Source organism: Penaeus monodon, chromosome 26, assembly GCF_015228065.2.
Source record: "Penaeus monodon isolate SGIC_2016 chromosome 26, NSTDA_Pmon_1, whole genome shotgun sequence".
In the NCBI taxonomy this organism is placed as follows: Eukaryota; Metazoa; Arthropoda; class Malacostraca; order Decapoda; family Penaeidae; genus Penaeus; species Penaeus monodon.
The window spans coordinates 22325469-22335823 of NC_051411.1; positions in this window are offsets into that span (position 1 = coordinate 22325469).

Sequence of the window (10355 nt, forward strand, 5' to 3'; positions counted from 1 at the left end):
AATCAAAGTTAATTGTACAAACCTTATATGTCGCGCCTCCGTTATTCCTCCCCATAATACTCGACCTCATGAGGTAGTATTTCCGGGGACGATGTTTTCGCGATTTGAAAAACACCCGGCTTTCAAAAAATTAATTTTTTCCACACGTTCGCTTACTTTGAAAGGGACGGACACAAAATGAATTTTTTCACGGCAGGCAGGTATTTCCAAAAAAAATCGTTTTTTGATTGGCCGAAAACTGACGTCTTTTTTAAGTTTCTTTGGGGCTGAATTTGCGCTTTTTTGTAACAGCATAAAACGCAAAGTTTCATAATTTTTCGTTATGCATTGGCCCCTTGTTTTAGTGTTTCAACGTAATCTTTGTTATCCCATTTCATATATTTTTTCTTTACATGAGCGAAAACAGGGTATATGTATTGTAATAAGAAAAATGTACTTTTTCATTTTTTTATATGTGTAAACAACAGGAAATTGTAAACTCTTCCCAAATTTTAATTCACTCCCCGAAGAGCTATCCTGTAAGGGGAACTGGGGCTGGGGGGGCTGAATTCCCCTCGTCCCCTTTGCGGGGGTACAGTTCACGTTGAAAAAAAAAAAGCATAAATGGCGAGTTTTCTGGTGTTTAATAATAAATATGGCCCGGGTATTGTGGCAAGAATTACTTTGACACCCCCGCTTGACCCAGTCCTTCACGTCTCCCCAAAATTCTATATTTTGTGTGTGTATTTGGGGTCGTGTGGGTCTACAAATTTTTTCAGAATGATTAATACTCAATTTTTAACTATATGTTGTGGTTAGGGTAGGCACCCATCCATCACTGTAATCCACTGTTTTTTTTTTATTATTTCTTAATTTGGGGGGTATGAGCGGGCACTGCGGCCCGTCCCCAAGAAATGCACAATAAATTTCTTTTTAGTCACACGCTCATCCCCCCCACCCGGGCTCAACTGCCTGCCCCTTTTATTTTTCGGCGCAAAAGCAGCGTCTCGTCGATCTCAACGATTCACCGGCACCCCTATTAAATTTTTGGTTTTTTTAAACCCCTTTTTGGGTTACTTCAGAACAAAAACTCCCTAGTTTTTGGTTTCAAAATTTTAAAAATTTTTCGTTTGAGCTGATCCCAATATTTTTGCAGCCAATGATTCACAAACAAAATTATTTAAAAGTTCCCAAAATGTGCCCGAAAAGAAACTGCCTGTGTAATCGCTGGTCGGGAAAACGAAATTTTTGCGCCTTTCGTTTTTGCGATTTTTTCCATCTGCCACAATACCACAATGTGGGCCCTTCAGGGTATTTGCAAAAAAATTGCAAGGGGGCTTTCCCGCCTTGGCAAAAACCGTGTGCTCTGGGAAAATTCATAGCGTTATATATATATATTTTATATATATTATATTATATATAATAATAATTATATATATTTTATTATATATAATATATATATATATAAAATTTTTTTTTTTTTTTTTTTTTCAAAATAATCGTTAAAAAATCTATAGTAATGCGGATCACACCAGCGCCCTGAGTCCATTTTGGCAAAGATTTTGACATTTGCTTTTCCCCAATATACTACTGTGGCACAAATGGTGATGTAATTGTTTTATATTTCCTGTAATTTCTTTGGGTCTCGTGATAATTTCCACGCGCATGTGGGGTTTCAATAAAACATTGTTGTTTTTGAAAATCGGCGCAATTCTTTAGTTCTTTTTGCCCCTAATATGGACCAGACACATCGTTTGCGCAGATTATTTTATTAATTTTGAAAATACTCGATTTATGATGGGATTAGTTTGTATTTTATTTCTTTTATGCAGAACAAAATCACCTTCTGTAAGTATGTGCGGGGAAATTTTTCTACTTTGAAAAGAAAATATTACAATAAATGTACAAAAAAAAAAGGCTCATTGTTTTGTTTAACAAAAAAAGGAAAAGGTATCGGGATGGCAATTTCTAAAATAATGATTTTTTCATTTAAGCTCTGTGCATTGTTTTTTCCCCTAACTTCGTTATTTTTGGTGCAACAGAGAAATAGAAGATTAGTTTTTAGATTTTTTGCTCTATATTTTCATTATTATTTTTCGGGGTTTTAAAAAACGGTTCAAAAATTTACCCATACCCCAAAATTTTTAAAGTAGCGATAATAACCCCAGCGAAAAAACAGGCAACGATCGCCTGCCCAAAATGTTTCGTGGTAAAATAGATTACTTTGTTTTAAAGTTTTTCAAACCCTCGCCAGCCCTATCCCCAAAAATTTTTGTAGTAGGCCCCAAGGGGGGTTGCGTAAATGCAAAATCTATTAAGCGACGGGGTAACTGAGGAGTCAACTATCGCAATGCTTGTATTTTTAATGGGGGTTTTTGTTCGGGGCGGGCCCCAGCGGGAAAACCCTCCCAAAACACGGTGGGCCAGGGATAAATAAGGTAAAATAAAATCAAAAAAGAAAATTTTAGGCTAAAAAAAAATATGCCCGTTTTCCTTTACAGTTCCCAATTTTTTTGTTTTTTGATACCCACGAACGTAATAAAACCCAAATAAAAAGAAGCTGGGCAAACTCCTTAAAAGGAAAAAGGTAACATAAAAGAATAGGGAACATTATAAAAAATTTACTAATATATCTGCTTTGGTTTATAAAAATTTTTTACATCTTAAGTTTTTTACTTCGAAACAAAAAAAACAGAACATGTGTTCCCCGCGAGCCCCAAAACACAAAAAGTTGCCACTACAAATAATTAAAATAATGATAATAATAAAAAGAGCTGGGCAAGTGTTCTTTTTTTTTTGTGGCCTCTGCACATCAGGTCAAGCCAGCGGAGGGGGGTAAAAAAAAAAGAAGAAAAAAAAAAAAAAAAAAAAGAGAGAGAGAAAATAAAAATGGGCTGAAGGCTCTTAAAAAATGCTCGTTGGTTTTCATATCTCATCATCATCAAGGGGGGTAACGCCGAAGGGGGCGCATGGCCGCATCCACCCTTTTTTCCAGCCACGAGGGTCCCCGTGGGGAGTCTCCCGGCAGGGCCCCGGGCCCCCTTTAATTCCCGCGAAGGCTCGTCGAGCTGCCCAAGCCCTGCCTCCCGGGTCCCTCCCCCCAGGCCCCCTCCAGGGCAGGGTTGTCTCGCAGAGAGCAACCCGATGAGCAGGGGCGTCCCCGGGAAACGAGCTAGGTCCCATTAAACCCGAGTTGGCGATCCCCGATTTTTCAATAAAAGGTCCCATGCCATTCACGGGGTAACCGCCGGGGGACACGGGCCCGCCAACGTAGCCCATGATCTGGGGAAGGGGTTGTTTACAAAGGCTCAAGACAAGAATCCAAGCACTGGGTTAAAGTCCCGGTTTTTTTTCCATAAAGAAACGGGAGATCAAGGCCTGAAAACACGCAGTTGGTCCCCTTTTGCATAGGTACCCACATCTTCTGACCCTGTTCCCCAAAAATCCATCTATTTACTTCTTGGCCTGACAGCCCAGAGAAATGGACTACATTTCCCAAAGGGTTTTTAAACTCCTGTAACTTTAAAGCCTCGCCCCAAACATTTGACGACTGAACAGATTCCCCCAACAGGTCCCCCAAAAAACCCGAATCTTTTTTTTGGGCCAGGGGGAACTCTAGGGCCCAAGGGCTTCACCTCATTGCTAAAAGCATCAAAGTGCCGCCAGGCTCCAAGGACCAGATAGGATACAACATCATCGGCAAAGTCAAGGTCTGAGATCTTGATATTTCCTATTTTTTCTCCCACTGACTTTGTTATAGCTCTGCCCATTATCCATCCTAATGTGTTGAAAAGGTTGGTGCAAAGACGGCCCCTTTTCCTCACCCCTGAAATTAACAGGGAAGAAGTTCGACAGACCCCCCCACACTTTACAGCACTTTCAGTACCAGTATAAAGCCTGCTATTAGCCAAAAATCTGTGTCGAATTCCCCCGGTCTCAGGATTCCATAGCGATTCCCGAGCACCGAGTCAAACGCCTTTTGAGGGCGATGTGGTTGAAGCAACCCACGACCAAACCACAACGGCGTTCACAATTATCGAAGCACTAGTATAGGTATATTGTGACTTGCCGGGAAAACCAGATTTCCCGGGCTCTAGCCCCATAGGTGGTTGCGGGTCCGTTTTAGAGAATTGGCGAGAACCTTGCCTGGTATGCTGGCAGGTAATTCACGGTAGTTATACAGTCCCAACGTCCCCTTTCCCCCTTTCCCAAAAAGGGGGTACCACGCCCCCCCCCCCCGCAGGTCATGGTAATGGGCCAACCCCAAAAAGGGAGTCAGGGTTGGAGGCCCCGGCCATAAATTCCCCCCCGCCATTAGCGTAAAGCAGGGATATCACATATGCCGCACTTTCCCCCTCTTCAGCTTGGAAATTTCCATCCTAACCTATTTTAGGGGAGCAGGTTTTTTCCCCGATGGGTGGGTCCGGCACGCACTGGACGTCGTTCACCAAACTAACTGTTGCAGGGGCTCCTGGTACACTGCTCAAAAAACTAGCCCCAAAGTTCATGAACCCCAACATGATCTGAGATTTTTCTCCCCCATCTGTGATCGGACTGCAGTCATCGGGGGGAGGGGTTAGAGTTCAATTTCTCAGGGGTTGGTAGCAGGGCAAAGGGATTTACCAAGAAATACCTTCAACCTCCTCGCAAAATTTTGATGAACTTTTTCCTTGTCCCTTTCAGCGTGTCTGAAACCCTGCACACCAGGCCAAAGCAGAGATTACCATTCAGCCGAGCCCTTTCACCCTTTATGGCCTCTAAGTCTCCAGGGGGATGAAAGCTGCTTCCCTCGGGGTTTTCCCAAAGGACTCTGAGCTGCTTTAAGGTTTTTCGGCTTGAGAGCTCCCATAAGCAACTGGGGGTCGGTTGTCGAGTTCTGGAAACGGTCAGAGATCCTGGTGAACCATGGGGACACTCCTCTTCCCTTAGTTTTCCAAATGAAACACCTTAGGGGGGCCCCCGGAGGGGGTGGAGAGATTTTAAGTGGCCCCCCAGGGGAGCCACACCAGCCATGGTTGTTGCCACAGAATCGGCACTTTAAACCCCCAATTTCTGGAGGATCCCCCATGCTGCTAACTAGAATGTGGCGACTCCTTGGCCCCTGTAACCGTATACGGGACCTTCCAGCAATGCGGTTGGAGCACTGGTACCCGGGGCCGAGATCCCATTTTTTGGGACCTACAAAGTCCCGGAGAAGGAGGGTATTCTTGCGCGGGGTCACTCCCTAGCCAGGGGCCAAAAGAATTTTATAGCCAGCTCAGTCCAGCCGGATACCACTTTTTAAGTCGCCCCGAACAATGTGATTATCTCGCCGGGGGTTAATTGTCTGTCACAGATGCGAGTTTGGGGTAGAAAGCCTCTTTTTACATCAAATTTTTAAAACATCGGTAAGGGTATATAGCAATATGAGCATAACCAAAAGATGCTTTAGTCTCAGTGCCCCAAAATTTCTCATCAACCCGGGGTTTACCTCAAATACCGAGAGCTGAAGTCGCTGGAGATGGGATGGTACATCTTGAAGGTGTGAATCATGCGGCCCAACCTAGTAAGTTACCCACCCACACTGATCAGGGCACCAGGTCTTCTCACCTCGGAGGGAGCCACCTCCCCCCCAGTCGCTTCAATTCCCGGATAGCAGGGTAACCCTTCCCCGCCGCAAGGACCCCAAAGTTCCCGCCACCCCGGGAAAACACACTCGAGGTTAAGCCTCGGTGGGCATTTCCCGGGCAAACCCCAACGCTCCCCCAAATAAAGGGGGACGGCGCTGGGGAAACCCCCATCCGCCTGGGGGTTCCAAAAGGGGTTTTTTCCCCACAAGCTTCAAAGGGGTTTTGGGGCGCGGGCGAGAACTCTCGCTCCAATCCTGCGCCCCCCGTTTGCCCTCCCAGCGGGACCCCGCTGCCTTCCTGCTGGGTAGAGGGCAACACCCTCCCTCCGCATTTTCCCTTTATTTAGACGTTTCCATGGGTCTTTCTGGGGTGAGGAGGGCTGGCAAAGGGCCCCCCTCCCCGAGCCGCCCCATTACCCCAAGGGGATTCACAGGTTAAACATTAAAATACGAATATTAGAGTAAAAAGGCATATAAAGTTTAGCAGATAAAAAAAAAGTAAAAAAAAGCGTACAAAAAATTTTTATCTCTCCTTAATTATGAACCTGGCAGGAAGGGTGAAACAAGGGGGCTTTACCCTGAGGTGACTCGCAAACAGCTGAGGATAATTTTAAAAGTATATAGTAATATTTGTTATTGGTGTAAAATTTAAAATTATACAGGTCGAAATATTTGGCGTTCCTGCAATCAGCATCCGCTATATTTATATTCCTTTGTATGCGTTTCGTTCTGCTGGTTTGCCCTGTTTTCTTGTTAAAAGTTCATTGATCAATTTTGATTTGCCAAAGTGTGTTGTTAATCTCCACCAGTCGACCTCAGTGCGAATGTAATTTCAGCAATTGGGCGCAAATTATGAAATTATAAAAATTACAGCAGGAAAATACATAGATGCCAAAGCTTTGAATTTCAAAAATGTCTATGGAAAGCTGATTAAATCTGACCAAAAAAAGAAAACATAAAAACACTCAATCCCATAACGTTCCTGCTGGTGCTTCCCTTCTATGGTTGAGCCGAGGGCTGAGCACTGATCTCAAAAAAAGACTGGATCGAGCAACTAGAGTTGTAATTGAAGCCGGCATGGGCACCTTGGCGGCCATCTTAGGAGGTGCAAAAAGGTAAAAGCGCATGTTAGGAAGCCATGGACGTAGTTCAGGACTTTCATGGAGGCTGTGAACATCACAACCTCATTAAGGGGAATCGGATAGAAGAATTCACATGAACAGTGTCATTTTTAGCTTATTTTTCGGTACCCTGCATTACATTGGAGCCAAGAATGTCTAGGCCTAATGGTTAAGTGATGCTGTCTGGCAATTGCTTCAACCCCATCTATGGAAGATCGCAAGCCTTGGCAGGAATGAACAGGCAAAGAAGGGTATGTGGCTCTATCGTACCATATACTTACGTTTTGAATCGGTCAGCTATTCAGACGCGAACTCTTAGAAAATTAATTGATGGTAATTAGCTAAAATTGGAAGAATCAAAAATACTCATGAATAAAAGCTACACTACCTTTACCCAGGTGTGATGGAAATGCAAAGATGGTACTGCATCTTGTTTCAAACGAATTGTTTGCCCAGTTTTGTCAAAACACGAGTCTTCAAAATGTTGTGAGCATACTGTGGCATGACATGAGGAATTATAATTCTCTTTACGAAGATTTTGAATCCATTCCTGGCATATTTGTAGATCTTTCAGAAACCTGTGAGATTGAAAGCTAATTATTTGTGATAGTTGAAAGTCAATTGCTAAGTGCTTATCCTTTCATCAAGAGAGGAAATCCATCCCCAAAGGGGCGAGGCCTAGTCAAATATTATATCTGTCGGCGTTCAGTGTCAGTGTTCAGACTGCTAAATCTTCATTAAATCAATATCTAGCTTCATTATTATCAAATTTTAACTGAGTTACAGGAACTCAGTTCTTTGAATGAAATCCTGTCATACCGATCGTTTCCCAGTTGTGGCCTAGAGGTGACCAAGTCAAATCTTGGCTTGTAAAATTAAGTATAAAACCAAGTAGGGACAAAGCGAGCACTTTTGAAATGTTTCTTTTTTGAAGTACTTTCACTCTTTTTGATCCCGTAAAGGTTAGTGCAAGCAAACGCGCTGCAACTTTGCATCTTCGATGTGACGGCAGCCAGTACACTACATTGTTTACATCAGGGCTTTTGGACTCCTAAGATGGCGAAATCAAATTTGGCAGGCTTCAGAGTTTCCGGAGATGGGAAAAAGGGTTGCTCGATCCAGTCTTTTTTTGAGATCAGTGGGGCTGAGGCCCAAGGTAGGGGCGGTCTCAACATGTGTGTTGTGTGGTGGTATGTATGTATAATAATTACTATATTATTATATAAATATATATATATATATATATATATATATATAATAAAATATATAATATAATATATATATAGTTTTATATAATAATTTATTTATAAATAAGTAATAAATATTATATATACAATTATCTATAACTATATATAATAATTATTTATAAATAAGTAATATATATTTATATATATACTTATATACATATCTTTTTAAAAATGAAGAAAATATATATGTGTACCACACACGCACACACACACATACACATGAATCCTTAATACAGTGGTTATGACTGGTTGGCAGTGATAGTGGTTTTTAAAAGGCTTGACTCTTTATTAACGAAGAGTACAACACAGTAAGGGAACACAGGAGACGATGTCTTAGGGTAAGCGTTGAGCGCAGGGTCACCCAGCCCTGAAGAGCAAAGGCTGACCTCACCTTATCGCGACGGCCGCTGAGCACTGAGAACTGAGTCATCCTCAGCACAAACAGTGAGCGTCCCAGCTACAGGAAGTGTAGGGAGCAGCTGGGGGATATGTAGGAGCAGCTGTAGGAAGTATGGGGGGGGGGGGGGGACCGAGGTAAGGTCACCGGTTCCGTCTGTTAATAGTAAGAGAAAAAGACAGGCAACAGAGAAGAGGGGGTGTTAAGTGCCACTAGCTGGTTATTTATTTAAATTTGCAGTTTTCAATGTTCGTTTTTTTTTCGTTTTTTTTCTGTTTTACTTTCACAAAGATAAAGAAGAAAATAGGAGAGGGAGACGTCAATATCGATCCGCATGGACCTGGCTTTAACTACCAACCGTCTCTGATAGATATGAGAGTAGATAAGGGAAACGATAACGGCAATCTGCAAGGATTTACTTGAACCAATTGTCGTCACACAGAGAAGAAATTTATGTAAAATAAGAAACTGTACATAATGTCAAGGTCGCGGTGGCCGAATGGTTAGAGCATTGGACTCAAGACTGTCACGACAGCAATCTGAATTCGAGGGTTCGAGTCACCGACCGCCGCGTTGTTCCCTTGGGCAAGGAACTTCACCTTGATTGCCTACCTAGCCACTGGGTGGCCAAGCCAGCCCAAGTCAAGTGCTGGTCCCAAGCCCGATAAATAGAGAGAATGATTACTAAAGGTACCACCGGCACTCTCCGTGGAAAGGAACTGGGGACCCTACCACGTACTCACTCCAAGAGCATCACAACATGAAAACTACAATTAAGTATCATGCTGTGACCACGGCGGTTCAGACATGAACCTACCGTTAAAAGTTCATAATGTACGAGTCACTCGTCACGACTGACAAAATCACGGGCCAAAGAGATACATCATAGATCTTTACGCCTGCAACTACGACAGCAACAAACCCTATTAATGAAAAGGTTTCAGTGTTTTCTGCTCTGCGTGGATGATTGAGTTAGTAAGTGTGTGTGTGTGTGTGTGTGTGATAGCGAGCTTGAATGAGAACGAAAGTAAGAGTGACTTCACACAGAAAATGTATCACAAACAATATAACAAAACTGAGATAAATTAGCAATGCTATTTATACAAAATTATTTTAACTACCACTTTGAATTCAACATTAATGATATGCACACCAATGTATGCATTAAGGAGTGCTGACTGAAAAAATATTCACAAGCTTTCTAGCTACAAATCTTCTCAGGGTCAGAAATTCTGAACTGCCGATGTAGCCATGTCTAGCTATGCATGTCAGACTTTATCGACGGGGGGATCCTATACCCAAAATGCCATAGAATGAATCGAACTGAGCCGGGAGAATCTATAAATAACCTGCTCTCTTCTGTGTATCTGTGATGGGCGCTCGTGACATTCCCAACTGGTATCTAACTATCACGAATCACACGATCACTTGGGATATACCCAAAACATGCAAGCGACTTCCAGAGAGTGAGAAGGGTGTGATTAATATGCGAATAATGATCCTAGCTTAAACCCAAATCCTACAATAATTAACGGATGTAACTACGGGTCACACCATCTCTATTAGGCAATTTATGCAACCCCAGGTTATATCGGGCATCCCTGTGCACTATGATATGGCGGAAGATCCTACGCTATACTCAAAATAATAAATTTATATAAAATCGTGTTACAAGCTCCATCCTGTGCAAACAATTGCAAACAACCAATTAATGGGAACAGCGAGCTGTCTCTCAAGCCATCTCATGTGCCGACCGACCGGAAGTGAAAGTGAGGCCAGATCAAGACAGGAAAAACAAGTGGTCATTTATTGATGCTTTCCACGTCCCCACCGACTGTAAGGGAAAGAGAAAGTGCGGTCAAAACGGGAAAACGCACTCCAAGAGGAGAAATAAATTATATGATTGATATTCTTGATATAGATAAATCACGAACGTGTTAAATTCATTGCAGTTAAAACAATATAAATCTCTAATAACGAGAGAAATTAATTAACTACTTGAT